A 6,801-nucleotide genomic window follows, 5' to 3' on the forward strand; every position below is an offset into this window, starting at 1 on the left:
AGGCGCTGGCAGATCATTATTTTTTCCTTGAGGAGAGGATATGATAGGTTTGGATAAATCAATCAACAGTAGAAAGCAAAATATAAGGGCCAGAGGCTACCTGTCACATGTCGAGAGACCCTGAAGTTGGAGGGCAGGCAGAAATAAAAATGATGCATTACAAAGTACAAATCTCAACCTATACAAGCCTTCTTGCATCAAAGTCAGGGCTCTGATGGCTAAGGAGTGGGACCCTGACCCATTGAGTGGGGATATCTGGGTGGATGCCCTTGAGCACTTTGAACCCCAGATTCCCCCCATACTCTCTGGGCCTGCAGAAGCAGCCCACTCCCTCCCTGGTGAATAATGGAAGCTATACTTCACATGAGAACCATGCAACTCAGATGAGGCAGGTGCTTTATCAGACGGTGTTTACCTCTGGGTCTGTCCCCACCACCCATGCTGAACACTGCACTCAAAACTAGGATCATATCTCAGCATAGATGTCCTGAAGTGCTGAGCCCACTGGAAGGGCAGGGATGGTGTGCAAGGGAGATGCAGGACTTGCTAAGAGGTGCTGGTGGGAACCAGGATGTCTGCCTGTGGATCCCGAGGGTGACAGACCAAAGAAGTGGATCACAAAGATGGACAAGAGAGATTTGGTCAACATAGGGGTGCTTTTCTGTAACATAGGAAACTCTGGCAGAGCCCCAGGATAGTCCTTGGAAAAAGTCATGGCCTACAGCAAACGAAATTGAGATGTCAGAACAGCCATGGAAAAATACAACGGCAGAGATCAGAAGACTCAGAGAATGGGGCATGTTAAATTGTGTGTATGATTTAAAAAGCTACAAGCTGACTGTGAACTGGTCCAGACCACTGGTGAGCTGGCCAGCAGTGGCTGTTATCTATAGTGAAGTGGGAGATGCTGTTACAGAACTGGCTTCCTAGTGGCAATGTGGGTGACAGAATCCTAGAGTAATAAGTGCCAGATGGCAACATCTAACTGTCAGGCGCAAGGTGGGAATGATGATCCTATTGATTGCACGATGGAATACCAGTCAAGGAGGCCTGGCCCATAGGATCTATGCAAATAGAATATCTAGCAATTTAGATAAGTCTCAAAAGATATTTTAAATGGGTGAGCAGAAGTCTGCTTTTCATAATGGTGGTTCTTACTATGGATAACAATAATAAACTCTGAATGATATGTTTTTAAAAACTTAAACCACTGGATAGTGAACAGGCAGAAACTGGAGGGGAATTAATATATGGGAGAAGAAAATATGAGCTTTCCACTTTTTACAGCTTTTCACTTGAAGAAAGCCCCTCATAAGAGGTGGCTAGAACTTGGAATGCACCTGGGAGGTATTATTGGTTCTAACTAAGAAGCAGTCAGATTGAGGCTGACTTCAGAATTGTAGCAGCTGGAAAGTGAAAGGGGAGATCACAGAGAGATCCCCAAATTCTGCATATAAAATTTGCCCAAATCTCTGGGTAACACCTGAACTATGCGTGTACAGGGCAGATTCCAATTAGCCCCTGAGGTTAAAGTAACGAAACAGAGATTTCAGCTTTAAATGCAGTTTGTATTCAGCCAGATTAAGTATCTGCTAAAACCAAGAAATCAACACTCTTCAGAGGAACATAACAGAAACTATAATCTCTATCACAGATCATACACAATCTCTAGGATACAATCTAAAATTACTAGATTTACAAAGAAACAGGAAATTTGACCCATGTGTAAGAAGAAAGGCAATCAATGAAGACCAGCCCTAGAAGATCTGGATGTTGGAATTAGCAAACAGAATTTTAAAAATCAATTTTACTAAGGCACAATTAGATACTATAAACCATATATATTTAAAGTATATATTTTTCTTAGTTTTGTCAGATGTATCTAGCCATGAAACTATCACCACAATCAAAATAATGAACGTTTCCATCACCTGAAAAGTTCCTAGTCTTCATTTTACAAACTTTTAAGATATATACAGTATCTTCTAAGCAGGCAGGGGGTGTCTGGTATCTTTTTTGAGCTGTCTGGTATCTTTCACTCAGAATAAGTATGAGATTTGTCTATGTTGTGCTTATATCAATAGTTTTCTGAGTAGTATTTAATTGAATTTCATTCAATTTATCAGTTTATCTATTGGTGGACATTTGGGTTGTTTCTTGTTTGAGGTTATTACAAGTAAAGCTGCTATTAACATTCAGATACAAATCTATCCATTTTCACTTCCCCCAGGTAAATCCCTAAGAGTGGCATGTTGAATCATATAGATGTGTTTAACTTCATAGGAACCTGCCATATTGTTTTCCAAAGTGGTTTTTCCCTTTTACATTCCCGCCATAAGTATGTCATCTGCAACAAGAGAGTCTTACTTTTCCCTTTTTGATCTTTATACCTTTTACATATTTTTCTTCCCTCATTGCTTTGGCTAGGACTTCCAAGATGATGTTGAATAGAAGTGGTGAATGTGGACATTCTTGCCTTATTCCTGTTCTCAGGGAGAAAATGTCCAATATTTTACCGTAAAGTATTACAATAATTGTAGGTTAACTCTAATTTATGAATAAAGTTGTTTACAATATTTTCTTATTATCCTTTTAATGTCAGCAAAATCTGTAGTGGTATCCCCTCTTTCATTCCTGATACTGATAATATGTGTTCATTTTTTTCTGGTTGAATTTGTCAATTTTGTTGATTTGAAAAAAAAAACAAATATTGGCTTTAACTTTCTCTATCGTTTCCCTGTTTTATATATTATGGCTACTGCTCTTATCTTTGTAATTTCCTTCTTTCTATTTTATTTTTAATCTTCTTTTACTTGCCTCTTAACTCAGAACCTTGTTATTGATTTTATATCTTTTTTCTAATATAAATATTTAAAGCTATCACCTCCCTTTAAATATTACTTAAATTGAATGCTGTAAATTTTAACATATTATTTTTTATCACTAAATTTAAAATATTTTCTTATTTCTCTTTTTTATTTTTTGACACATGAATTTTTTAGAAGTATGTTGTTTATTGTTAAAATATTTAGGGGTTTCCCCATATTTTGGATTTTCTCTATTCCTAATTTAATCCCATTGTTGAGCAAAGACTATACACTATAAGATTTAGATCTTTTGAAATTTATTAAGACTTTTTCTAAAGCCCTGCATGTGATCTATCTTCATGACTGTACCATATGTAATTGGAACAATGTGTTCTGTTGTTAGGTGGAATCTTCTGTCAATTAGGTCAAGGTGTTGTTCAGGTCTCTAATGACCCTGATGTATTCTAGTGGTTCTATTAGTTAACGTAAGAGGGTGTTCAAACTCCAACTATGATTGTCAATTTATCTGTTTGTCCCATTAATTCCATTATTCTGACTTCATGTTTTGTGAAACTCAGCTATTAATCACACACACATTTAAGACTGTATATCTTCCTTATTAATAACCCTTTTATCATTATGAAATGTCCTTTTTTATGTCGCATAACAGTCTTTGTCTTAAAGTGTACTTTTTCTGATAAGAATATAGTTGCTCCATCTTTCTTAAGCTTACTGTTTATGTAGGATATCTTTTTCCATGATTTTATTTTTATTTCATCAGTGTCTATATTTGAAATGCACCTCTTGTAGGCTACTCATAGGTCTTACTTGTGGTATTATTATTATTATTATTATTCAATCTGAGCACGACAGTGTCTGCTTTTTAGTTGGAGTGTTTGTTCCACTTACATTTAATGTAATTATTAATGTCACTGAATTTAAGTCTACCTAAATTCCGCTTGTCCCATCTGGTTTTATTCCTCTATTATTCCTTTCCTGCCTTCTCTTGGCTCACTTTAACATATTTTAGAAGCTCGTTTTTTCTTCTATTGGCTTTTTAGCTATATTACTTTCCTCTTTTTACTAGTAGCTCTAGGAATTAAAATATATCACCTTAACTTTGTGTTTACAGTTAATATTGTACTGTTTCATATAAAATGTAAGAACATTGTGACTGTATGGTTCTATTTACTACCACACCTCATTTTTTTGCTATAGTGGTTATATATTATAAACACCAAATGAAATGTTATATTTGTTTTATACAGTCATTAGTATTTTTAAAGCTAATAGGAAAAAAGATAGTCTTTTATATCTATTCACATGTTTAGCATTGCTGATGCACTCCTTCTCTTCATGGAGATCTAGGTTTTAATCTCCTATCTTTTCTCTTCAGTCTAAAGAACTTCCCTTCCTAAAGAACTTCCTTTAGTATTTCTTGAAGTGCTGGTCTGCTAGTAACAAATAACCTGAATTTTTATTTGTTTAAAAATGTTTTTATTTCACCCTCATTCTTAAAGGATATTTTTTGCTAGATATAGAATTCTGGGTATGTGGGGTTTTCCCCAGGAGCACTAAAGGTGCTAATCTACTGTCCACTGTCTTCCAGTCATTGCTGATGAGAAGTCAGCTAACATCTGTATCCCTTCCCTGTATGTAACATTCCTTTTTTCTCTGGCTATTTTAATATTTATTTTTTTATCTTTGGTTTTCAGAAGTTTGACTATGATGTGTTTAGCTATGATTTTCTTGTTTTTACTCTGTTTTTGTAGTATGCTGACCTTAGTGAATCTTGAATGGCTTTCATTAAAATTTAAAATGTTCGTACCATTAGTTCTTCAAATATTTCTCCTCCCTGTGGTAGGCAGAATAATGTTCCCCTCAAGGATGTCTACATCTTAATCCCCAGAATCTGTGAATATGTTACCTTACATGACAAAAGAGACTTTACACATGTGATTAAGCTTAGGACATTAAGATAAAAAGATTTTTCTGGAGTATTCTGGTAGGTCCAATGTAGTCCTGAGGGCTCTTAAAAGTGGAAGAAGGGGAAAAAGAGGTCAGAGTGATGCAGTTATGAGAAGGACTTGATCCATCATTGTTGGCTTTGAAAATGGAGGAATGGGTATGAGCTAAGCCTGCCTCCAGAAGTTGGAAAAGACACGGGAACAGATTTGGAACACAGCTCTGCTGATTTTAGCTCAGGGACAACTGTGCCAGACTTCTAACCTACAAAAATGAAAGATAATACGTTCATATTGTATCAAGCCACAAGTTTGTAGCAATTTCTTATAGAAGTGATAGAAAACTAATACATGCTCCATTCCTTCCCTGCTCCTTCTGGTATTCCAGTGACACATACTTATGATCTTTGTGTCACTCTGAGACTCTGTTCACTTATTCGATCAATTATTTTTCTGTCTATTGTTTGGATTGGATCATTGCTATTGATCTGTCTTAAATTCACTGACTTTTCTGTTGCCTCCTTTCTGCAGTTAAGCCCATTTGGTAAATTTTTATTTCTGATATTGTATTTTTCAGTTTAGAATTTCTATTTGGTTCTTTTTAAAATTTATTTTCCTCTGCTGAGATTTCCTATCTTTTTCTTTACATCTTTGAACGTAGTATAATAGATATTTACAATCTTTGATGCATCTATAAAAAAACCTACATCTATCATCATACTTAACGCTAAAGTCCGAATAGTTTCCCTGTAAGATTAAGAATAAGGCAAAGATGTTTGATTTTAACATTTTTATTCAACATTGCATTGAAGGTCTAAACATTTCAATAAGTCAAGAAAAAGAAATGTCATAAATGTAAAAGAAGTATAACTAGACAGATGATATTTACATTATCATTTACATCATTTACAGAAAACCTCAATGTATCTACAAAAACAAATTATAGCAAGAAGTTCAGACTTACAGGTATAAAACAAATAAATCATGGATATGTTATGTACAGCATAGGGAATATAGTCAATAATATCGTGATAGCATTATACGGTGTCACATGGTTCCTGGACTTATCACAGTGATCACTTCTTTAGGTATATAAATGTTGAATAACTATGGCATATACCTGAAACTAATACAATATTGTATGTTAACTATATTTTAATAAAAATATTTTTTTAAAAAGATTGCCAAAAAAATCATGCTACTAGAGGGATGAACATCTAAAACATTATGCGAAGTAAAAGAAGTCAGTCACAAAGACCATATATAATTCCATTTATATGAAATATCCAGAAAATATAAAACTATAGAGACAAAAAGTTGATTAGTGGTTGCCTAAGTTTGGCCAGGTGAAGAGGACTGCTATTGAAGATAAGATTTATTTCTTTCAGGCGTTAAAAAGTTTCCAAAATTATAGTGATGATTGCATAAGTCTATAAATATATTAAAAATCATTGGGCTGTATTATTTAAACAAGTGAATTTCATAGTATGTAAATTGTACCTCAACAAAGTTGATTTTAAAAAAAAAAAACATTCTTTAGTTATAAGATTAAAAAAACAAATTATAGCAGTCTATAAATTAATACATGAAATCAATAGGCTGAATTGTGTCTCCTTCAAAAAAGATATGTCAAAGTCCTAATCCTGTCTATGGCCATGCCACCCTGAACAAGCCAGATTCCCATCTGATCTCGGAAGCCAAGCAGAGTCGGGCCTGGTTAGTACTTGGATGGGAGACCACCTAGGAAGAGCAGGTGCTGTAGGCATAAAAAATAAAAATAAAATAAAATATAAATAAATAAATGAACAAATAAATAAACAAACAAACAAACAAATAAATAAATAATAAAAAATAAGGGATTGTAAACTGACAAGGTCTTTGCAATCCGTGAGGTCAACCAAGGGTTGACCTTGCCTAAAAAAGTAGAAAAATAAAAATAAAGTCCTAATCCCTAGTACCCCAGAATACAACTTTATTTGGAAATAGGGTCATTGCAGAGGTAATTTGGTAAGATGAGGACTTACTGGAGT

The 6,801-nt window shown here is 34.5% G+C and overlaps 1 pseudogene; it reads left to right on the forward strand.

Annotated features, from left to right (window-relative positions):
• The first annotated feature begins 6,416 nt into the window (after nt 1-6,416).
• On the forward strand, nt 6,417-6,536 carry LOC112477308 (annotated as a pseudogene).
• The last annotated feature ends 265 nt before the right edge of the window (nt 6,537-6,801 follow it).

Source organism: Pteropus alecto, unplaced genomic scaffold (genome assembly GCF_000325575.1).
Source record: "Pteropus alecto unplaced genomic scaffold, ASM32557v1 scaffold113, whole genome shotgun sequence".
In the NCBI taxonomy this organism is placed as follows: Eukaryota; Metazoa; Chordata; class Mammalia; order Chiroptera; family Pteropodidae; genus Pteropus; species Pteropus alecto.